Source organism: Onychomys torridus, chromosome 5 (genome assembly GCF_903995425.1).
Source record: "Onychomys torridus chromosome 5, mOncTor1.1, whole genome shotgun sequence".
Taxonomy (NCBI): Eukaryota; Metazoa; Chordata; class Mammalia; order Rodentia; family Cricetidae; genus Onychomys; species Onychomys torridus.
This window is the reverse complement of record NC_050447.1, coordinates 21,747,019-21,772,440: the sequence shown is the minus strand read 5'-3', so window position 1 is coordinate 21,772,440 and position 25,422 is coordinate 21,747,019. Positions and strand designations below refer to the sequence as shown.

Genomic DNA, 25,422 nt, shown 5'->3' with positions numbered 1-25,422 from the left:
TGGTGGAAGTATGTAGTCTTGTAGGTCTTGCCTTTATAAGCCCCTGCCTAATGTAATTTACTGTCATACTCTGGGAATCCCAGGTATGAACCTGGCTAGTGTCCATCATCCTGGCCAGTATTTAATAATGCTTGCTTCAAATTTGGCTCAAAAATTTTGGTAGTGGTATTATTCTCACCCTATGGGATTAGCCAGACTTCGTCTATGTGCTTCTTTTCATTCTGGCTTCTGTGAGACTGTTCTCAATACCACTGTCCTCATCCTGGAGAAGTGCTTTTATCTTTTATCCAAAAGTGGGTCCTCTGGAGAATCAAGGGGCAGCCTCTGAGCAGAGAAGGCACCACAGCTCCCCTCCACTCAGAGATGCCTGCAAGTCTATGGGGTTAAAATTCCTACTCCTAACTGTACAGGATTAAGTAGATTGTTCAAGACCAGCCAATAATGAAGTTACAGGATTCGAAGTGAGACCTTGTCTCAAAACAAATAAAAATGGGGTCAGGGGCACAGACCTAGTTTACAAACAGCAAAGTTCAGATTTACAACCCACATTTTCTAACTGCTTTTTGAATAGAAAATGAGGACACGACTCCTCCAAGATATGGTTGAGAAGGTTTACTGTAGACATGAGGGAGAAAACAGAGGCATCTGGAAGAGTCCAGACTAAACATGGCCAGGAGACTCTGCTGGGTCATGAGAGAAGGGAGATAGAACCCAACACAATTGGAGAAAAAAATGTCAACATAATGATGTTTTAGGATATTCTGCTATAGTCATAGATTGGTGTCTACTCCAACTGTCATCAGAGAGGCTGCATCCACTAACTGATGGAAACAGATGCAAAGACCCACAGGCACACATTAGGCCAAGCTCAGAGAGAAGGAGGAAGGATTGTACAAGCCAGAGAGGTCAAGGATATCACAAGAAAACCCACAGAATCAACTAACCTGAAACCCACAGAATCAACCAACCTGGGCTTACAGAGTCTGAACTGACAACCAGGGTGCCTGAGTAGGACTGACCTAGTCACTATGCATATATGTTACAGCTGTGTAGCTTGGTCTACTTGTGGGACTCCTAACAGTGGGAGCAGGGGCTGTCCCTAGCACTTTGGCTGGCTTTTGGGGCCCTATTCCCCATACTGGGCCTTTCTCCAAAGTTAATATTTGGGGAGGTACTTAGTCTTACTACAATTTGATATGCCATGTTTTGTTGCTATCCATGGGAAGCCTGCCCCTTTCTGAACAGGGGGAGTAGTTTAGGGGAGGGAAAGTATGGGAGGAGAGGAAGGGGGGATTGCAGTCAGGATGTAAAATAAATAAATAAATTTAATAATAAAAATGCCTCCATAAGATCAGCTATATGTAGGGCATTTTCATAATTAGTGACTGATGTGGAAGGGCTCCGCCCAGTGTGGGTGGTGTCACCCCTGGACTGGTGGTCCTGGGTTCTATAAGGAAGCAGGCTGAGCAAGTCATGAGGAGCAAGCCAGTGAGCAGCACCCTTCCATGACCTCAGCATCAGCTCCTGCCTCCAGGTTCCTGCCCCGTTTGAATGGCTGTCCTGACTTCCTTTGATGATGAACTGTAATGCTAAAGTGTAAGTCAAATCAACCCTTTCCTCCCCAAGTTGCTTTGGTAATGGTGTTCATCACAGCAATAGTAACTCTAAGACACTGGTATATATGTATGAAATAGACTATATATAATGTAAAATACATTACTTACTATGGTCACAGTCTAACCACAGTATTATAGTAGTGATCAGAGTCACAGCAACCCAAAGGATGTTACTGTTGTGGAACAACAAATGTCACACATCTCTAGCTACAGTATCTTCTGATACTGTTTCATTGCTAAAAAAAATTATTTTATGTGCATGAGTTTTCGTGTATGTGCAACACATGCACACCTGTTGCCCATGGAGGCCAGAAGAGGGCTCCTCTGGAACTGGAGTTACAGCCACCATGTGGGTGCTGAGAAATGAATCCAGGTCGTCTGTAAGAGTAGCAAATACTCTTAACTGCTGAGCCATCTCTCCCTTCCATCTTTGCTAAGATCTGGACTACCTTGTGATATACCCAATGAAGAGCAACAGAGACCAAAAGCTCGAGGTTAAGTCCATTCTCCTACCAACTCTGAAATAGTTGAGGCCAGTGGTCAAAGCAACTCCTAAACAGCTACAGCCCAGGAAGATAATTTAATTTTAACTATGTTAATCACTGCAGACTCTGGGGCAAGGAATACCCCAAAGAGGCACAGGCAAACAGTGTCTGTTTTGCCAAATGGTCAACTTTTCTTAGCTTAGCTGATTTCCAACAGTGAAAACCTCAGGAGAAAGTCTCTTCAGTTGAGGAGCTGAATTAGCCAGTAAAAGTGCTTTCTTTTTGAAAGCCTGAGGACCTGAGTTCAGATCCTCAGAACCCATGTGTATACACATACACACACACTATAATCTTTTTTAAAAAGAATCTCTAGCTGGGCGTTGGTGACGTTCGCCTTTAATCCCAGCACTTGGGAGGCAGAGCCAGGTGGATCTCTGTGAGTTCGAGGCCAGCCTGGGCTACCAAGTGAGTTCCAGGAAAAGGCGCAAAGCTACACAGAGAAACCCTGTCACCAAAAACCAAAAAAAAAAAAAAGAATCTCTAATGAGAAAATTTTCCATGTTCAGTTTAATCAGAAAAGAAAAAAAAAAAAAAAAGACATTAAAAAAAAAAAAAAAAAAAAAGGTGGGTGGTAGCACACACCTTTAATCCCAGCACACGGGAGTCAGATCTCTGTGAGTTTGAGGCTGGTCTACAGAGTAAGTTCTAAGACAGCCAAGGCTACATAAAGAAATCCTGTCTTGAAAAATCAAACCAAACCAAAAAATTTACACTGCTTCTTTTATGGTTTTTACTCATATCTACAACAAATAAGTGATCTGCTGGCCAGTTACATGAACAGCTTGACTTGGAGAACATACAAAGTTTCTCACTGGTGTGCACACATGCATGCATGCATGCATACATACATACATACAAACAACCAGAGGCTGGAGCACCAGGCAACAGCCATATTTTATATGGTCCTTCAAAACACAAAACACTATTCCTTAACTCTTCCCTTCAACAAACTAACCAGCAATCCTTACTGTCAAAATGGAGAATGAGTCACTGTGGCAGGTGGGACATTTACCAAAAGGTATCTGCATAGTGGTACTACAAGATCTTTGTGCTCCCTCTCACTTAATATGTATGATATATACAAAGTAATAGGAAATCTGTAACCAACATTCAAAATCAAAATACATCAATTCTTAATTTTACATTTACTTATATTTGGGTTGAGGGCATGTGTGCCATGGCACATGGAGAGATCAGAGGACTGTGAGAGCTGGTTCTCTCCTTCCACCACATGGATTCCAGAGACTGAGCTTTTTTTTTTTTTTTTTTTAAGTTTTTCAAGACAGAGTTTCTCTGTGTGGCTTTGCGCCTTTCCTGGAACTCACTTTGTAGACCAGGCTGGCCTCGAACTCACAGAGATCTGCCTGCCTCTGCCTCCCAAGTGCTGGGATTAAAGGTATGAGCCACCACGGCCCGGCTTAGAGACTGAGCTTTTACCCACTGAATCATCTTACCAACCCCAAATAAACATACTAACACAAAGTCAAAAGTGGTATTAGGAATGAATGCCGTGATTGCATGACCTACCAAGACACACAAACAAAAGGTATAGAAACAAAGTAAGAAAGAAAAGACTGGGTTTGGTGGTATATACCTTTAATTCCAGCATTTGGGGGGCAGAGGCAGGCAGATCTCTCTCTGTTAGTTTGAGGCCGGTATAGTCTACATAGAGAGTTCAAAGACAGCCAGGGTTACATACTGAGACACTGTCTTTAAAATGGCAGGTGGCGGGGGATATAAATAAGTAAAAATATAATAATTCTTTTTTCAAGATGAAACAAGAAATATAGTGGGCATTGTTAAGGACTCTTTAGAACTTTGGTTAGTGCTCAACAGAAAGCATGAGACATTTTCCCCATCCATGCTGGAAGAGACAACAAGCTACAGACAATGGCTGCTAAGAGAGGTAGAATCAGTGCTGTCCAGAGATCAGCCCCGAGGGGGGAAAAAAAAGATCCAATCCCACGTGATCAGCCCCAAACACAAACATATGAGCAACACTAAATGGACTCAGCAGGCTACATATAAGGCCATGGAATTGGGGGGGGGGGGCTAAGAGGGGGGGGAAGAGTTGGGGAGAAGCTTAAGTAAAAATAATACAAACACGTGCTACGTATGAAATTCTTCAAAGAAAATGTAAGAAAGGGTGAGGTACAGTGTGCCAATACCTTCCTTCAGTTCATTCTGAGTCAAACATGTGTTCTCTTAGCCTCTCACAAACCGTGACATTTTCTGAAGCATTCTTTAGGGTAAAACTTTCTACAAAAGTAAAACTCCTACTTATGGGTGAAATGAGGAAGGATAATTTCACTTGAGTACCGCAAGAAAATCCACCAGTACCGAGAGAGACGCTAGGCCTCTCGGATGATGTGGCTGTGCTTCTCATGGTGAGTAGGTTGATGCCTCCTCAAGGGAATTTTCACGTGCAAAGATGTCATTATTGATGAAACTAAAAAAGTAGATACTTTTAAATGTGGGTGGTTTCCAAATTTTAAGTTGGAGAATTTGTATAATGTCTTAAAGCCTTTAAGACCATGTTTATCAGAGACTACCGGGACAAAATAATACATAGAACGAGACAATCTCCACTGAAGTCCATACTTTATTTTTCAACTCAGAGATTTAAATAAGTCCCAGGAGCTGCTTGTTTTCTACAAAAACCTTAAATCATGTACTGACAGACGGACTGTACTTCTTGTAAGAAAGTGACATTAGGTGGGCAAGAGTGACATCCCCACTAGGAGTTTATGCCTGCTGCTGAGTCTGTGCTGAGCCGTGCTGCTCTTTCAGCAGGTGGCAGCAGACCCATGTTGTGGACAGCTCCAGAGCCACAGGTGGCAGACCGTGACAGTGTGCTGTGGCACTGCATAGGTACTGGGCCATCTGTCACTGTTCAACAAGATGTCGGATCCCACGTTCTACTTGGACTTCTGCTGGTGGGCTAAAGAGGGTCATAAATTTGCATGATGGATGTGGATCCGTTATGGCGCATCAAATCATTTGTTTCCATAATCAAACTGGTTTATAGGAGAGTCTTCTAATTCTCACAGGGGAAAGAGATAAATGCAAGAATGCTCAGCACTGGGCAGTACCTCCTCCCAGACCAGCCAAGGGACACACGGACAGTATTCTGGCCTTAGTGTGCTGACCTGCCTGGTCTCTTCAAAATCCTGTCAGTATTAGTCCATCTGCACCACTGCCTTCCAAGAAAGCTGCAGGTCTTCAAGAAGCACATTACTGTGAGCCCTTAGACTTTGTGCGTATTTCCTCCTTACTATCCATCTCTATGCTCCCCTACAGAAAAACGAACAAACGCCAGAACACAAATCCATCTTGTAAGACTTCAGAGGCAAGTAAAGCTGTAGGCAGAGCAGCAGCAGCAGCAAGGTAGGGTGATGAGGGCTGCAGAGATGTGCAGACAGACACCCACCTTATTAATACAATGTGAGCACAAACTACTGGACTCCTCTTTCCAGCTCTAACCCAAGGCCTCACAACTTGATAACTTGAGGAAGCCATGACAGGGGCTGCATCACAGAGCGGGCTATTTCAGCCTTAAGCTACTACTGCTCTGAAGCAAACTCTGCTCCTCTCCCCACTCCCCAGCTGAGGACTGAACCCAGAGCCTTGCGCTTGCTAGGCAAGCGCTCTACCACTGAGCTAAATCCCCAACCCCCAACTCTGCTCCTTTTAAGGGTACTGGGCATTCTTATTACTTACCTTCCCCACCTCATCCCAGCCATTTCTAGATATTCAAGAAAGAGAAACAGTTCACACATCTCAGCTACTGAGAAGCTTTGGAGCCTCTATACAGAGGGTACAAGTATGAAATCATATAAATGAGTAAAATACTCAGCAATTCCCTTGACATTGGTGGCAATAATAATAATAATAATAATAATAATAATAATAATAATAATAATAATGCTTTTCTGCAGATTCCGATTTCCTCCAAATCCCACAAAGTTCTGCCATACCCTTTCTGGACCGTGTATAGCAGTTTTTTTGCTGTTGTTTGTTTTGTCTTGTTTTTTTCTGATCACAAGACAGCTGGAGAGAGGAAACAACCTTATCAGCACATCCATCACACCACTTTTTAAGAAAAGTAAGTCCAAGGGTGCACCCAGTTGAGAGGGGCCATGATGTACACGGGTGCCAGACGGTGGTAGCAGAGTCTCTGCTGGCCACCCTCCCTCTCCTTTTGCTGGGAGAAATGTGGGTATCACAATGGTAGACACCAGGGGAGAAAGGGGACCAGCCAGCTGAGGTAGCACCAAAGAGAAAATACAATTGTGAGCACTTCCTCTCCTTCATCCAATTGCCCCCTAAAGTCAGAACATTGTGAGGGCTAAACTGTGAAGACACAAAAAAGGGAAGGATTCCACAGAAAGAATTTCTCAATCTAGCTTTGCAAATGTGATGAATATTAATAATGCACTGTATGCCTGGCTTCAAAGCAGCTGCAGAACCCTCTCCTCAGCAGAGACATGAACAGATCTAAAAGATGGACCCCACAGTCACTATAGGGGAGGAACAAGGTGGGTTCATTAGGGGATAAAAAAAGCATTTCAAGTCGATACTGGACTTAGGGTACTAAACCTGCCCTGCAGCATAAATGGGAATACATCACAAATGGCCTTGCTTATAAGCAGCATGCCTTTGCATGGCCCTCAAAAGCCACTCTAAAAGAACTCACTGATGCAATCTCTACTATTAACAAGAAACAGGACTAGGAGTAGATCCCCTGGGCTTATCTGATCCTGGGCCTTCTACTCTTCTGGGAAAAAACCAAAAGCAAGATTTGGACAGGTAGGGGTTTAGCAGAGGGTGTGTCTCAGTCGGTCAAATGAGAGCCCTCAACCTGCTTTCTGCAGCACTCAGGACTAGGACAAAGTGTACCCACACACTTGCATTAATTCCAGGGTCAGTCCTTCCACCACAGTCAAGACTCCTAGGCTCTCCTGCCTAGGAGCAGCAGTGCTTGTGCTGGTGGCGGCTGAGCCCCAGCCAGGTGCTGTCACAGAAAAGAGGCCTGGTTCACTGCAGCTCCTTCTCACTCAAAAATGCAGTCTCAAAAACTGCAAACAATCAACCCAAGAGATTTTCTCTGATTTCATATTATTTTAAGTGTAATTTTGTCAAGGCATTCCTTTGTTGAGAGTGCTTGGAGTTTCTCTCTCTCCTAACCCTGTTTAAGGCTGGAAACGTTTTGAGTTTACTCTGGGAGAGCTGAGGAATACTGCAGAAAGCACCACTTAGCACTGTCACCATAGATACAGTTAACAGGACTGAAAAATATAAGCAATGGAAAACATAGGCAAGGCCATTTTTTCAAGTGTAAACTGCCCCAAATGAAAGGCAGCTAAATGCCTTTACTCACCCCTTCTCCTGCAGAAGGGGCACCATTGAACAGTTTCTCATAGCTAGTTAGGAGTTAGCTGCTGAAGATGCCTTCAGAGAGCCCAGCTCAGCTGAGTGCCTTACCCTTCATGTTCAACAGTCACCACAAGCCTAGCAGCTCCACTTGCAGGAGAGATCATATTTTTAAGTGGGTGATTATAAAAGACAAATTGATAAGTGCATATCATCTCCAACACAAACCCAGAAGGACCTCAAGCACAGCTCAGGAAGTCATTTCTGGGACAGCTGAAAACAGATACCTCTGGGAGTCAGGCTGCCCCAGCAGCACAGACAGACTGACTCTGCTGAAAGCTAATCTACCAGCCAGCCAACAAAGAGAAAAAAATGGAATCAGATGCAGACAGCATGCATGTCAGGAGTTGGGTGCTGTGGATGTAGGACAATATCAGCTGCTTCCCAATGCCTGACCTTGAAAAAGTCACTGACTGCAGTAAACCTTGCTTTACTAACCCAGACGAGCTGATTATGCTAGATAAACTCCTTGGTCGGCTCCAAAAATCCCAACTCCGCACGAGACGGGAATGAAGAAAAGCACTGTCATCACCACGCTGACCACAGCTCACCTGCAGAATACGCTGCTATACTGGGGCCACAGAAGAAGTACTGTAAGCTTGCTTTTGAAAGCACTGGCATATTTCATATGTGAAATAACAAAAGTCCATGAAGAACTAGAATGAGACAAAGAATCCATTCTCACAGGAATGATACTGTATGGTTCTGTATTTTCTAAAAATTTATCCATATAACAAGCAAGTTTCTACACTAAAAAATAATGCACACCAGAGGCCATGCCAAAGTGTTAATGCAATTTCTTAAATTTGAGGTCTAGATACAAGTGCTAACGAGCCTTTAGGAAAATCTCAAAACTTCTCTGTCCTGGCAATAACAAGTAACCATGAGCTGGAAGTGGTGCTCCTAAGGATGTCTCCAGGCTTGACTAAGAAAATAAGTGCAGTGTAGCTCTCCTCACAGTGCTCCGGGTGACGCCATTTTACTCCTTCCTCACTGCCATCTTAGCGCCATCAAATGCTTCCTAGAAGGCTGGCTGGCATGCTGCTTGTCTGCATTATAGTATGCCGGAACAGTCAAAGGTGTGATGTGAATACATTTCCTGTCAGAGAAAGAAGCAACCCGATTCTTTATTATAAAAGGCTAAAATTCTGTGTGAAAACCAAAAAGCTTTGAAACTGCAGAGAATGAAGAATGCCCTTCAATTATCAAGAAGAGACTCTTCTAACAGCCAAACCTGAGTAGACCGAGGTGGAAGCAAAGAAAATACAAAGCACTAGACCTTCTGATCTAAAAAGGTACTTGGCATAGGGCTTTTTATAAAGCCAGTAACAGGAAGAAAGAAGGGAGGACCCACAGAATAGTCAAGCCAACAGTACTTAAAATTTTTCAAAGGAAGGCTTTGTAAGGCTCCTTACACCATCTATGCCACATCTATGTAAGTCAGGTTGCAATTCTAATTTACTACCCAAAGACACTTTCATTTCAAGGGGTAAGCCTTGTAGAAATCTAAGGGAATGGGGCCCTTTGCGTTCTAGCACATATCTGAACAATTAATGCATTCAATGAAGGCTCCTTGAACTGAAAAAAGTACACTGACAGCCAGACTCTCATATGAGTTCTACCAGCATTGGGGATTTACAGAATCTCTCCAGGGGTCAGGGCTTACAACTGACTCTTCTATGTCAACGCAAAGTTGCTATAAAGAAAACTGCTCTCTCCTGAGTCTCCAACATCTATTAAACAGAAACAGTGTGCGGTGACCAGGAGAACAACAGCCACAACCTACAGGCTACAAGCCGGAAGAATTCTGTGAACTCAATTCTATAAAGGATGAACTGAAACAGCCACTCTTCAATCAGAATTCACAGCTAAACCTACCATACAGTCTTCAGGGTTAAAGACAGAAACATTCTTCAGCCTTTAAAATAAACACACAAGTCAAAGTTAAATGTCACCCATCCCTCTCAGCAGCAGTGGAATAGAACAAAGATCTGAATCAAGTCAAATCCAACTACATTTAAGAATCAAGGTTTATAAGCTTACAGCTGCAAAAATGAGTTTTATATGTGCTTGAAGTCACAATTATTAATTAAGCAAAAAGCACTAAGAATATTCCCTATGAGTGAGAAAGAAAACCTCAATCTATTATTTTTTGAGAACAAAATCCTGTTTTGTTAAGACACTTTTTTCTTATAACTTTTAGTCATGTATTTATAGATCATTATTTTTTAAACAAAAGCTCTAAAATTCAACAATCCTTTTTAGAAATAGAAAACATTCTTTTTAAAGACAATAAAAGAAACTCTGAAAGTTACTACTCTTAGGTTTCTTTTTTTCCCTCAAGAATCATTTCCATCTATGATTAGTAATCAATTCATGTTTACCATTATTGATGAATAATTACTTAAAGTCATTTGCTAAAATCATTTATGAATCTCGTATTTTAAGAATATAGATCATCTGATTTCTGACCTAGAACTTAAAAAAAAAGATGCAAGGATCTCTGCTACACTTTTCACATTGGCAGCATTAGCTTAAAAGTCCATTTTGCCCATTCAACCAAAGACAAATTTTCAACCTTTTAAGCTATATGAGAAATACTTACTGTAGACAAAAGGATTCCATTTTCTTTCTGGGAATATTCTCTGTCTCCTAAAGAACTCTACTATACAGTATGCAAAATCAATGTTGGCTTTACAGTCACAAAGCTCTTGTGCCACAGCAGCTAATGTAAATGGATGGAATGGCCCTGCGGTTGCCTTCAGATTCCAGTTCGCCTCGCCCATGATACAGCTAATTGTTAAAATGGTGGATGAGACATTTTCCATACATTGCACTAAGGACCTCTGATGCAGGCACTGGCACCCCCACACACACACTTCACTTCACACAAAGGGAAACAGTGTGCGACTGGACAAGGCACAGACAGACACCTGAGTCATTTCCCTGTACACAGGTAGTGTTAGCGGTTTCCTCCATCTTTTACAAAATGCAAACCACAGCTATTGTCTCATCTCAGAAATCAATTCTTTGCAGCACTGCACCAAGTCAGAGTTTTGAAGAAATCTTAAATCCAGACCCCAGGGCTGAGAGAAGCCAAATTCTCACAGCTCCCCTCCTGAGCACGTCTCCTCCATTCCCCACTTGACAGCTCCCAAGCTTCTATTGTTATTAAAGAAAAGTCCCACCTCTGAAGGGGTCAAAGCCCTCACCTAGGTGAGCAGTTTCTAAGTCTGAGCTCCAAAAAGAGCTCCAGACCCTACAGGGCCCACAATAAAACACATTCTTGAGATAGAAAAGTACATATACCATCCTTTTGTTTCAATGGTTTTTAATGTGTGACAATGAACTGATTTAAAAACAATTTACTTCTGATATTAATCAAGCTATTAAATATTATCTGTAAAAACATTATGGGAAGTTTTCATCACACTTCTAAAAAAATCTGAAATATATGTACAATATATGTAAAATACCCATATACTTCTCAGTTAGAGCTTAAGAAATTAAAAATAGCTTTCTTAATTTAAATTGCAATAACTGATAGTGATTAAGATTTATGCATTAGGTGCTAACATTTAATTTTTCTCATTTAAAACCTTACACTAAAACATTCCCTGTGAGACAATTCCAAATATCTTTGACAGAAATTTTTCCTTATACAGGAAACATAAGTTATGGGATTCTATGATCGATCTCTCTCTCTCTCTCTCTCTCTCTCTCTCTCTCTCTCTCTCTCCCCTCAATTCTAAAGGAACTGGTTTTATCAAAGAAAAGAAATTCTATCTTCATATTTCACATCATATAAGAATTCTGTAGTTCACCTGTGTCTTTTAAAAACCTTGAAGAAAGTCCACACTACTTAGCTACTTAAAGACAAAATTCACAAATAATTAATTAAATAAACCAACTCTTTGAATCTTTAAGCAGATCTCTGCCCCACCCAAACAATTTTTTGTTTTTAAGAAAAACATTAAAATGATAAGGCACAAAAATAAGTGATTCTCGGAAGAATCAAATACTTTTTTCTATCAAATGAGTTAACTGCTACCAAATTTATCTCAAAATTTCACACAAACCAAGATCTTATCTTTCAGAGACACTGCAGAAGGCTGTCACTCTATTACCAGGGCACATTTATCTTAATTTCTTTACGAAACAAGAAATCCTACCTGCACTCTCAAGAAACTGAGGGAGTTGCACGCAGCTGATGCTGCCAGTCGCTGCAGCTCCTTCCAGTGGGGTGAACACTGCCGGCACCAGAGCTTAAGGTTCCCACCCTAAACTGCCTCATTGAAGAGTCCGGTGGGAGGAGGAAGAGAGGGAGGAAAGAAGAAGGAAAAACCCAACCTCTCTGCAAGTGCTAATATGACTAAAGCACTAGAGTCCAATTAGACAATGAGGCTGTAGCACCCCTTCAAAGGAGGTACATGGCAGACCCCCTGAGCAGAGCATTACCGTCAGAAGTGTCCCCACAATGCAGAGAAGTCAGCTATCAGTTTGCAAGCACAAACTGATGGGAGTAACAGTTTATAGGTTACAGAAGGGTATTTTATTGTTAACGGACTGTACCAAGTTAAGATTAAAGAGGGGGAGAGACAACATGTAGGCAAGGAATGCTATAATACTTTTTTCCTCCAACCCAAGCCACTACAATTACTCTGATGTGAATTTTTGATGACTTCCGACATCTTGCATGGTTAATAATCACTTCTCTGTCATGTTCAGTTAAGGTGGAAAATGCATTTGCTGCATTGTGATGCAGTGCTGTGGCCAGATTGCAACATCAGTTGTGCAAAGCTGGTCCCTTAACTGAGCAGCAGGAATCTGCACATGTCATGATGCTAAAATAAATGGTAGTTAAAAGACTTTATACAGCAGCAGGCAGATTCTGCCATTTTAGTCTACAGAATATGTAGCTTCAACATGCAGGAATATCTCAGAACACTGTGCCCTTGTCAACTGCACTGCCTTTCAGAGAGAACAGTAAATTCACCAGCTTAAATGCTTGGTCTCTTAGTAGTTAAAAGATTTTGATACTAAATAACTATTCGGGTTAATTATATCTTTGAACAGAACAGAGGTTATTTGCATTTCAGGAATATACAGCCAATGAAACTGTCAGTGACACAGGAAAATGCAGGCCTTTTATTAACATATGCTCAGCTCAACTGTCACTTCTTAGCACAACATTTAGGGGGAAAACATATGATGTGTATGTAATGAATGTTCCCATTCTACTGCAATGATTTTTAAGGTGCTTGTCAGAAAGGGGTATTTTTTTTTCCTCCATATGTTTAACGTATAACCTGAAAATTAAAGATCAAAACACTAACGTTTTTCTTTGTAACAAAAGGAAATTCAATGCAGCAAATAAGTATGCAATTGCAGGAACCTTTTTGTCTAAGAGCAGAGACGAACCTGCCCAAGACCTCTGCCCGGACGGTTAAAGTCAGAGCAGTTAGGGAGACAGCCACCATTATGGCACAGACTGCAAAGAAACACTAAAGGACCATTCCCTCTTCAAAGCAACATCCCAGAGCCTAAGAGTGCAATCTGTTGGCTGCAAACCCAACACCTATACTTGCAGAACCTGAGTGATATAGAATACTTGCCAATTTCATAAAGTACTTTTACATAAATATTAATTTAGCCATTTAGTATTCAGAGTTTGGCTACTTAAGATTGTTTAAACTACCATCATCATTTGTCTTTTAAGAAACAGAACCAGGTTATATAGATTTTGATGCTTTAAAGAAAAACAATATAATTAACATTTCATACATCAAAACTTCTGCCAAGTACCCAGAACTGAGATGCTTCTGACATTTCTACTTAATGAAAACAAATCAAACCCCTCAACAAAAGGAATAAACACAGGGCTGCCCTATACACTGACATCAGACCACTGAGTCAAACAAGGAAAGAGCTTAGGTTACTGGCACAGAAAGCCCATGCTTGCCCCCTTTTCTCTGTGACAGCATCAAAGGCACAACTGGAGATGTACACTGCTAACAAGCGCTATAAATCGGAAGAGCTTTCTAGTTTTCCTTACCCTAACTTAAAATTAACTGCACCAACAGTGTTATTCAGTGCCATAGAAGATGTCACAATAGTTGCTTCTAACATTCAGCAATTCAGGTTTTTGTTCCAGACCCAATACAAGGTATCACAAATGGTTCAGAGCTGCACAAGGAAGAAGGCGGGAGCATGTGCTGGGGGTAGCTTTGAAATTAACCAGGCTCAGCTTATGCTCCAATTACTGAACAAAAGACAATCCTGAGGGACCTCTCTCTAGACCAGTACAAGAAGCAAACTCGTTTGTTTTTGATCAAATAAATACTGTATTGAGCATAGCAGACATGCAGTAATAAGAGTTCTGTCTGGGAATGGAGGGGCAAGAAAAAAAAGAACCCAAAGGCCCAAGTGAGGAAAAAGTCAAAATACCTCACTGATGTAGAATCTGAAGGCCACACACAAGGGAGTGAGAAAAACCTCTTTGTTTACTGAAAAGCAAAGTCTCACTGCACTGAGTCTGCTAAGATGTTTTTAGTCTTTACTAATCCAAAAAATAAATTAAGAGGATATTTCTTTGTGTCAGAGCAAATTCTAAAGTGGCTCAGAGCCCTTTTCCCCCAATCCATGACAATCTTTAAGGAAACCAGGCAAGAGGCCTGGCCCCGAGCTGCAGACCACTCTGACAGAAAAACACTAGGAAGGTGGACATACAAAAGAGGCAGGTGTCTCTACTGTGTCACTAACAAAACACAAACCAACCCACTCTTAGACGTCTACGAGGAAATCATTTTTTTTAGTTTTTTATTTATTTTTGGGGGGGAGGTTTTCGAGACAGGTGGTGTGCCACCACCGCCCAGCTAATCATTTTTAATTTAGCCCCAGACACTAAAAACAAGCCAAACTGGGAATGTTGGTTCATACTCACCGGGAGGTGGTAGCACACGTTTTTACTCCCAGCACTCGGGAAGCAGAGCCAGGCAGATCTCTGTGAGTTCAAGGCCAGCCTGGTCTACAAAGCGAGTTCCAGGAAAGGCACAAAGCTACACAGAGAAACCCTATCTCGGAAAAAAAAATAAGAAGAGGAAGAAGAAAGAAAGAAATTCTCAAGCCGGGTGGTGGTGGCGCAAGCCTTTAATCCCAGCACTTGGGAGGCAGAGCCAGGTGGATCTCTGTGAGTTTGAGGCCAGCCTGGGCTACCAAGTGAGTTCCAGGAAAGGCGCAAAGCTACACAGGGAAACCCTGTCTCGAAAAACAAAAAAAAAAAACAATAACAAAAAAAAAAAAAAAAAAGCAATCTGCTCTCAAGGGAGCTCAAAGCCAGTTTGGGCTATAGAGCAAGACCCTATCTTAGGGTCTAGAAAGATGACTCAGTGGTTAAGGGCCCTTAATGCACTTCCAGAGGACCCAGGTTCAGTTCCCAGCACCCACATCAGGCAGCTCACAATTGTAACTCCAGTTTCAGAGGATCCAACATCCTCTGACCTCCATGCACACCTGCATTCATGTGGTAGACATAAACTCAGGCAGGTACACACACATAATAAAAATTAATAAATCTTTTTTAAAAAAGATTTGTTTATTTATTATGTATACAGTATTTTGCCTGCATGTATGCCTGCAGGCCAGAAGAGGGCACCAGATCTCATTACAAGTGGTTGTGAGCCACCATGTGGTTGCTGGGAATTGAACTCAGGACCTCTGGAAGAACAGTCGGTGCTCTTAACCACTGGGCCATCTCTCCAACCCAAATCTTTTTTTAAAAAGACCATCTCAAGTAAATGAAAGAGAGGGAAAAACTTACATGTCTAACAGTTATTTGTAGAAGAGAGAAAGAAAGCCACTGAAATTCTAGAGTTCACACAGAATTATAGCAATTGTCAATTAAAATCAGACTCACGGAAGCAACTGTAAAGTTCTACAAGGACAATGGCCACATGGAGAAGACTACTAAGAAGTCAAACTTTCACGATCTATGGATGGGCTCCGTTTTGTCAGGTTCACTGGGCTACTGGGAAGATCAAGTAATATTGCTAGTAGGTACAAACTTTTTTTTTTTTTTTTTTAATGACAGGGTCTCACTCATCATGTAGCCTAAGCTGACCATAAACATTATCTTCCTGCCTCAGCTTTCTGGGTAGCTGAGAATACAACAGTGTAAGCCTCCTTTCTTTTTTCTTAATATTTACCTTCTCTCACACTTTCAAGAGCACCTGCTGCCTATATCCCACTACTTGGCAGTCATTTCATCTACAACACATGATGCACTTGTGCGAGAACACATGCACAGGCCAAAAGAATCACTTTTTAGCACATCAGTTCTACGTTCCCCTTCCTGGCATTATCAGGTGATGACCCTATATCCTCTTCTTTCACTTTCCGCAAGCTAAACCCATTTTATCTCTCAAGGCCCGATCAGGAGTCACTGCCTTTTTCACCCCAAAACTCCCAGGGCATTCAGAATTCCACAGTACCCCCACTCAGCTGGTCGGTTGATCCTGTTGTAGGACCATTAGTCTTGACTTTCTAGATGAAAGACAGGGAGGTGGTTCTGGAAGGCAGTGTCTAGAACTTACAGTAATTCTAATTATCTTTAGTGGCTACCATACGATTTTTATAAGCACTTAATAAAACCACTCCAGTCCACTATGTCTTATCCAAGCAGAGAAGGGAAGCAGATAATATTTTTGGTTGTTGCTGGTTCTTTCAAATTTCTTCAGCTTCGTGAGATAATTCCCCAGCCTTAGGTAGTAAGTCAGATGCTGAGGTGGTTCTTAGCCAGCATGCAGAAAGGCACCACCCAAACTCCCTGTGACTAAGCATTCCCAACAGCATTCATTTCTCAGAATCAGCTGCCTTCCCATAGCCAAGAAGGTTGGGAAGGATGAGAAGGCTCTCAACCAATGTCAGTGGGAAGGTATTCACAACTCATCTAGCCTTACACATTAGCTGAAAACCAACAGGAATCCACAAAGTCCTGACACCCGTTTTATCTAGAATATTGAAGCTGTCAATTAAAAAGATGACTTGGTTATGTCTTTACTTTGCAGTAAAAACAAGTCAAGGTTCATTATCTCTTGTTCATATTCAGGACAGTTGGCCCAGGGGCCAAGAAACATGGAAAGGAAAGCACTCTCAGCCTGGAGCAGGGATGTTCCTGCCACCTGGAGGCAAGGTTCTTTCTGTCTTCTTCTGCTGTGAGTATGCACAATAGTGGGGTTGGGGGGGTGGCGTTAACAGTGAGCTAGGATATGATATTATATTCAAACCCAAGTGGAAGGAATTTGAGAGGAAAACTGCAGCTGCTCCCTGGTAAAGGCAGTAACCAATGGGCTTAAAATAGGATGAGGAAATATCCTCCACAAATATTCCTTCAGGTAACCTGCTACAGTTTGTAACAAACTCACTATGTAGTCCAGACTTACCTCAAACTGGCCCTTGTGATTCTCCTGCTTCTGCCTTCTGGATGCTAGGATTACGGACATTTATTACAGCTTTAAGGAGCCTCTTGGGTTTGAGAAACTCAAAATGAGAGCTCTTTTCATGTCATCCATCTGTCTTGTCTCTCTTTTTGTCTGTCTGTCTACCCCCTCTCTCTCCTCTCTCAAATTAACAGACTTTAATACTGAGAGATATGGAACAAGCCTGGCAGTGGTGGCGCACACCTTTAATCCCAGCACTCTGGAAGCAGAGGCAGGTGGGTCTCTTTGAGTTTGAGGCCAGCCTGGGCTACAGAGTGAGTTCCAGGACAGTCAGGGCTGCACAGAGAAACTCTGTCTGGAAAAACAAACAACCGGGGGCAGGGGTACAATACAAGGTAATAAAGTACACGAAGAGTCATGAAATTCATAGCTATAAAATTTCTGAGACAAGTTAAGAAAATGAGGTACAGAAAAACTCAGGTTCTGGCCAGGGTCCTGCAGTCATCTGGCCTGGGTTCTGGCTTCAGCCCAGGACTTGACCTTATTGCTCCTTGCTGAGCTCACTGCCCAGGGACAGTGAGTGCACTGAGAGAAACTGCCAGGCGCATGCCTGAACCCCAAATTTCAGGGATTCTGATATTACCACATGGGGGATAATGGCCGTTTCAAAAGAAGGGCCTTTAGCTTGCTAATTCTTGTTACCAGTGTACTTTACACAACAGATGTGTTTCTGCCAGGTTGACTGCAAATAGAATCCTCTTAAAATCCATTTTAAATTTAGTAGGGAAGCTGTTATATGAACAAATACTAAATTGAAACATCCCAAGATCTGTCTTATAAATACACATATTCAGAGTGTGGATTTGCTTTTTAATGTAGGACAGAGAATGTTATTACTATTATCTTAGAGGGAAGATAGATCTTGATTTCCATGTAAGCTTTTTGCTGTACATCTTTATTATTTCTACTTTCAGGTTACTAGTTAAAAACAAAGAACTACTTGACAGGGCATGGTGGCACACACCTTTAGTACCAGCAATTCAGAGACAGAGGTAGGTGAGCTCTATGAGGCCAAGTTCCAAGCCAGCCAAATCTACATAGTGAGATCCTGTCTGAAAAATTATAGATTAAAAAAAAAAAAAAACAAAACAAAACCACAGAGCTTTTTAATAAAAGAACAGAACTACTAAATTTACCCAGTCCTCAACAATTTAAACATGGGACAAAAAAACTACTTCATTTGGGGGTCAGAATTTCATTCACTCATACAAAACATACATTCTTAAAATGTTTTCCAGGACCAGTAAATTGTTGCCAAGCCTGATGGCCTGAGTCCCATCCCCAGAACCTGTAAGGTAGAAAAGAAAGAACAGGGTTGGGGATTTAGCTCAGTGGTAGAGCGCTCGCCTAGCAAGCGCAAGGCCCTGGGTTCAATCCTCAGCTAAAAAAGAAAAAGAAAGGAAGGAAGGAAGGAAGGAAAGAGCAACTCTGCAAGCTGTCTTGTGACCTGCACATGTACACTCTGTGCACATAAATATAACTGTAAAAGCTATTCTATGAAGAAAACTTATAGTTGGGACTTTTATTTTTAATGTTTATTATAAAATTTAGTGTGTCATTCCTAAAGTATTTGGTACTAAAATATGATAAAATTATGTTCAAGGATGTAAGCCTTAAGAAAATATTCAGAAGCTGGGTGTGGTACGCCTTTAATCCCAGCACTGAGGAAGCAGAAGCAGGTAGATCTCTTGAGTTTGAGGCCAGCCTGGTCTACAGAGTAAATTCAAGGACAGCCATGGCTACACAGAGAAACCTTGTCTCAAAAACAAAACAAAGCAAACAAACAAACAAAAAACCCAAAAAGAAAAAGAAGATAATCAGAGTAAAGACTGACAACCAAAGGATAGTGGCTCTAGAGGAAGGGATGAAGAGGCACCCTGGCCTGTCCTCACCTACCACTTCACGTCAGCCTGTCTAGTACTAGCACCTTTCTTATATCACCCTATAAGACACTATCAGATTCGCATCTCTAAATTAGGGACACAGGAATACGCAATTCTAAAACTTTTTTTTTTTTTTTTTAAATAGGCTGATTTGGAAGTCTGTATTCCCTGCACTGTTCTCTCCACCAGCTTGAAAGGCCATGATGTAAATGGTTTTAAGAACAAACGTCTTGTTACAGCAACAACCGAGGAAACCACATATTTCCAGTTCTGTCACCTCACACACTGTCTCACTCCTGGGCATTTCAAACAGCCAAATCCTGTCACAAGCCCTCAAACAGTGAAAATGTAATAAGCACAGGGACTTCACATGCACTTCACAGAGCATCCTTCAGAGCAAGTGTGCTGCTTAAGGTGTGCTTACATGGTTGGTAAGGTGTGGAGAGCCGTCATCTGGAAGTGCTTAAGATGTCTGCGCAACTGTGAACACCACACTGTACACTCACTCTCTCAGACCACCATGCTCCTTGGCAAATTATTAAAACTGAAGTACCCCACTAAAGGTACTCACACATGATATCTGAAGCCAAGTGACAGAGACATCTCATGAAACACATACTGAAATTGGAGCCCCAAAGCAAATGGGGTCTAAGTAACTACACACAAGTCATCTGTTCTGTGCCTCAGTTTCCTTGTCTGTAAAGTGGGAAACTTCCCTCAGACCTATGTGAAGGACATAACAGGATTATTTCTCAAAGTAAAGAGAAGTCATTTTAAATGATTTCTAAAACACAGGCTGCACATTTTAATACATTTTTCAAATATGCAGAATGATTTAGACATTTCCAAGGAGAGACTTTATTCTGCTCCTCTGCTTTCTCTCGTGGCATCTGTTGTTAGCTGCAGCTAAGGAAAGTGAAATCCAATGACAGTAAGCCCAAGATCCCCAGCTTTCACTTAACTGAGGTGGGGTGCAAAGACAAACAGAATGGGGGACGGAGGCTGGGAGAAAGGCAGAGGGAATCAAGTTAATGAATAAAAACAAGTCCATCTTTCATCTCTTCTGGCTCCTACTGATGGCAGACAGTGTATTTAATCGCTGAGAGACCAGATTTAAGGCTTCCTTTGGCATAGTCCACCCATGAATTATTAATGCTTGCAGAAGCAATTGAACATCCGCTCACAGCATCAGAGAGGACAGCAATGATGAACCAGAATGGGATTATTAATCCCACACCCTCTTCCTATGACTTTCATTCCCCTCCACATGACTAATTTTTAGGTTTACATTTTGAGCTACAGCCTCAATTTTATATTCAACATTCCCATAATGAAAAAAATTACAATTGACAGATCTTAAGTCATAACGGTTATGTTAAGCATACATTTTCTTGACCACTGTGCCCTTGATGGAGCAGAGCTAAAAACAAGGATGGTTCTAAAACAGGGCTCGTTGGCTGCGCCTATCTCAGCACTTGGGTGGTGGAGGGAAGAGGATCAAGAGTTCTAGGCAAGCCTTGGCAACACAGTAAGTTTGACACTAGCTGGGGCTACTTGAGGCCCTGTCTCAAAAATCAAAACCAACCAAACAATAGCAGCAAGAGAAGAAAAAAATCAAAACAAAACAAAACCCATCACAAATGATTATGTATCTTTTATGGACTCAAGCACTTTTAAAGATAAACTGTTTTATAGGTTGGTGTTAAAATGTATTTAATAAAATTTTTTTCCTGGGGTTATTTACATGTAGACTGAATCCAAAACCCTCTAGAAAACCGGGTTTTTCTAGAACTTCTGTGTTCACACAACCCAACTGATCTTAAACAAGATCACTTGTTAAGGCATACCTAACATCGGCTTCCTCCCAGGGCTAATCACTCTGTGAGGGCTGAGCATGCTTACTTCTAAGCCCTAAAGTAATGCAAATGCTACTGGTCTGGGTGCCACACTTTAGCCACCAACCAAGTCTGCTTCTAGTTGCAAAATGTGTGGAAAACATGAGTCACACAGAAGAAAAAAATTAAAGCTAACATCAGGTAAGACAGTTGAAGCACATGGCCCCAGACCTCCCTGACAGGCTCTGAAGGACATCTGTTGCTCTGGTAAATGTCCCAAGAAAAACAAGAAGACACACAGGCATGTCTGAAGCCAAAAGGTAGATTAATTTCCAACTTCCTTCCCAGAGTGTGAGGGAGAACATCTTGTTTTCGTTGCTCTTCTCCATCCTCTCCTCTACTTGGTAGTCTGCTTTTACGTGTAATTCATCCTTAAAAACAAATAACTCTAACAGTCTCACTCCAAACTTCTCTATATAACAGAAAATTCTCACAGATCTTCAACATCAATCTGAAACCAAGAATAGAAATTAGCAGAGAATTTAGGCAACGATCAAAAGGTAAAGAAACACATTTTAGGATACTTATTAAAAGAACAGAACATGCCTGTAATCCCAGCACTTGGGAGGTTGTGACAGTAGGTTCCTGAGTTCAAGGCCAGCTTGAGCTACATAGTAAGATCCTGTCTCAGAAAACAGGAAAAGAGAAAAGAATACAATATGAACAAATTAGCTAAATGTTGTCTAAGCTAAATTCCAGTTTTTTATGAGGATGCAAAATAAAAAAACTAGTACCAGAGAGCACACTTGGTAGCAGGCAAACAAGAAGGTCCAGGAGGGGAAGCAAGGTCAGAGCTCCAAGGAGCACTTGCCAAAGACCCAGCTCATCCCAACCCATGCTATGTCCATCAGCTGGGGCCAGTGCACACTGCAGGGCTACAGAAGCCCTGGGGACAGCAGGCCTGTCTCAGAAGGACAGAAGGTAGGACAGAAGAATGAACTAACTCTGTTTCACTCCTCTACCTCACTATGCCCCAGGCACTCAGTCTGGTCTGGTCCATTTCCATTAGCAGTGGCAGCATCTGCTGACTGCATGTCTGAAGAGGCTGAGCAAATGGAGGAGGTGGTGGGGAGAAGGATAAGGAGGACAGCTGGAAAGCAAGAATGAAAGGGAGGGGAGGGAGAAAAGGATCAAGTACAAAACAGTAGATTCTTCTGATCTGCTCCAAACCCTGACATTCTGGTCCACCTCAAGCTCCAAACTTGTTCTCGTATGTCACTCTGCACTAACTTGGCGTCAAAGACTTACTCTTGTAGTCCAAATGTGGCTGATGGGCTCTACTATGACAAATCTCAAAACATGCCAAGTCCTTTACATAGCAGTGAACTGTGTGAGTAGCAACAGCAAACATCTGTATGACTATTTGTTCCAAAGTATTCCTCAGGAGGAAAAAGTGAGGCTCACCATTGTTCATTCTAAAGCTCATAGGAGTCCTAAGTACAAATTACTTTTACAGGTAGCATCCTCATAAACCAGATGGTTGACCCCAAATCTTTCATCTAGGAAGAAATAAACAGAAATATCATTTCAAATAAAACAGTCAAGAAGCTATCCAAGAGCAAACACCAGGGCAAACCATGAATAAAGCCACCTATGAAAGAACCAGTGGAGCACACTGACCTATACCTACGAGCTGAGCATTCATAGGCTGAACAAGAGGGCTGAGTTGGAGGCCAGCCTAGGCTAGAAAGCAAGACTCTGTCTCAAGAGAACAACAAAACAAACAAAAACACACACAAAAGCATTTGCGTCCATAAGCACACAATAAAATCAAGTTAGGCATGATGGCCCACACTTGTAATCCCAGGATTTGGGAGGCAGATATAGAAAGAACAGCAAAAGGTTATCCTCAGCTACCTAGATAAGTTGGAAGCCAGCCTGGGCTATATGAGACCATCTTTTTAAAACAAAACAACCAAGCCTACCAAATACAGTAAGAATTGGCTTAATGTCTTTGCAGAAAACAGTGACATGAAAGTCACTCTACCAGACCACTACTTGATGCCCTCTTCAGTAAAGCAAAATACATTGTTATCCAGATTCAAATCTCACATCATGGACCACCTCAAGCACTACAGTGAAAAATAAATGAGTAATGGGCAAAACCCACTGAAAAGTATTACACAGACAGCAGGACTATTCTGATATACCACTAATAGGTCACATAAAATTCCTGGCTGGTTTCTTCCCCCAAATTTTCCAAACTAGGGTAAAGGCACAGATTTTCAGAAGAGCATTCCAAATGGTCTGAGGAGGGTAATAAAATGCCTCAATCATTGTTCATAAAATCTGTGTCTTTGTCCCTTTTCACATAACAGAATGCTTCTTGATTACAGAACAAAATAAAAACACCACACTATCGTTTTATAGGTACTTAGTAATTCTGAGTAGTAATACCCATTTCAGGCCATCTCTAATGTATGCTTCATGTACTAATTCCTCACTTCATTTAAAAATATGCCAGTTTTTCTTTTTTCTTTTTCTTTCTTTCTCTTTCTTTTTTAAAGGCTGAGTCTCATATAGCCTAGTTGGGCCTCAACTTCAGTATGCAGCACAGGATGATCTTGAACTTCTGATCCTCTTACCTCCATCTCTTGAGCGCTGGGATTATAGGTGTGCACCACCACATCCAGGTGTGGTACTGAGGATCAAACCCAGCACCTCATGTATGCAAGGCGAACATTCTACTGACTTAGTCATATCCCCAGCCTTCTTTGTCATTTCAAATAGAGGATTTTCCAAGGCCCTAGTATCTGGTATCTTGTCCAAATAAACACTTTATAAAAATAGTGGCTGTTCCAACAACTTTATGAGGTAGCATGTCAGTCAAGACAGTGTGCTATGAAGCCATTTCCCAGGTTAGTTTTGAATTAAGTAGGTTTTCCCACCTGGGAAAGGAGACTCAATGAGAAATTGCCTAGATTATGATGGTCAGTGGGCATGTCTGGGAGAATTACCTTGATTGCATTAACTGATTTGGAAAAAATCATGCCCACTCTTGGTGGCACTATTACCTAGGAAGGGAGTTTCATGGTATTTAAGAATGGAGAAAGGGTGCTGAGCATTAGCATACATACATCAACTCTCTGCTCCCTGGTCTTGATTATGGATGTAATGTGACAAGTTCTCCCAAGCTCCCGCTGATTTAAATTCCCTGACAGGATGGTCTGCAACCTGGAATTGTTAGCCAAATAAACTCTTTCTCTTTCTTTCTCTTTCTTTCTCTCTCTCTCTCTCTCTCTCTCTCTCTCTCTGTCTCTGTCTCTGTCTCTGTCTGTCTGTCAGAGTATTTGATCACAGTGTTTAACTGTGAACACTCCATGTACACTGGCCACTACCCTTTCCAGTTCCCTGTTTAATGTTCTCTTCATGATTCAGTGGTGTTAGTCTGTATTTACTGTAAGGGCCAGTTAGTCCCGAGAATGATGACATGCATTAATGTACTGCTGAATGTCAACTCCTGTTTCTTAGAAGTGAATAGTCTTGCTGTAGATATATTTTTCCTATATTATAGAATACATGCAAAGTTGAGAGCTTTGTCTGTATCTTTAAAATTCAAACACACATAATACCCTTAGGCAGCCAAATCATATTATACGATACAAGATTTCAACATTCCGGCACACTGCCAGAGCTTAATGGCCAGCTAGACACAAAGTAAGGAAATGGGTCTGCATTAAATCTACAAATAAGTCCACAATCAATAATCCAGCATTACAGTAAAAATGACATGCCCTTGAAATTGCTTCTAGCATCACCCTTCTAACTCTGGCTCAGCTTCAGAAACAAAACAACGATGATCAAACAGGAAGTTGTACACAACCTACTCTGTACAAGTGCAAAATTTGTCGTTTTGAACTAAAAGCTGCTTTTGGTTTACACACAAGTCTTACCATGCAACTGTAGAGTAGCAATCTGAGAAATAACAGGCTATGCTTTGCACAGTGAGTTAAACCGACAGCTCAGCAAGCAGAAAACAAGAGCAAGGAGGCAGCACCTAGAGCATAACTGGGTGAGCAGGTTTGGTCCCCCTGGGAAACTCTGCCCAAACCCAGCAGGGCTTTGCATCAAGGTTTAGTTGCCAGTTTTTTACTCAGTCAACATTATTTTATGATTAAGTTTCTTTAAAAAAAAAAAAAAAAAAAGATTTATTTATTTATTTTGTATACAGAAGAGGGCACCAGATCTCATTACAAGTGGTTGTGAGCCACCATGTGGTTGCTGGGAATTGAACTCCGGACCTCTGGAAGAACAGTCGGTGCTCTTAACCTCTGAGCCATCTCTCAAGCCCAAAATCTCTTTTTGAGCTGAGGCTCGAACTCAGGGCCTTGCGCTTGCTAGGCAAGCGCTCTACCACTGAGCTAAATCCCCCACCCTTATTTTATGATTAAGTTTCTTAAAAAAAAAAAAAAAAAAATTGAGCAAGACCTACCACATCCTTTCAAAAGGTGGCACATCTGACCTGAGAAGATGTCTCAGTGGGTAACAATACTTGCTGTGCAAGCTTCAAGGACCTGAGTTCAAATCCCCAACACCCACACAAAAATCTGGGT

General features: G+C 41.6%; 1 protein-coding gene across 2 annotated transcripts in view; it reads right to left on the bottom strand.

The window, feature by feature from the left end:
- Nup93 (nucleoporin 93) overlaps positions 1-25,422 on the bottom strand; it is a 104,840-nt gene that overhangs the window by 35,805 nt on the left and 43,613 nt on the right. Inside the window, exon 1 of one of the 2 annotated variants that reach the window (XM_036188511.1) lies at positions 11,767-12,102. The exons of the other annotated variant lie outside the window; for it this stretch is intronic. The gene's annotated coding sequence lies outside the window, so the exon portion shown is untranslated. Of the gene's footprint in view, positions 1-11,766; positions 12,103-25,422 lie in introns of those variants that run through there. 2 annotated transcript variants of the gene reach the window in all.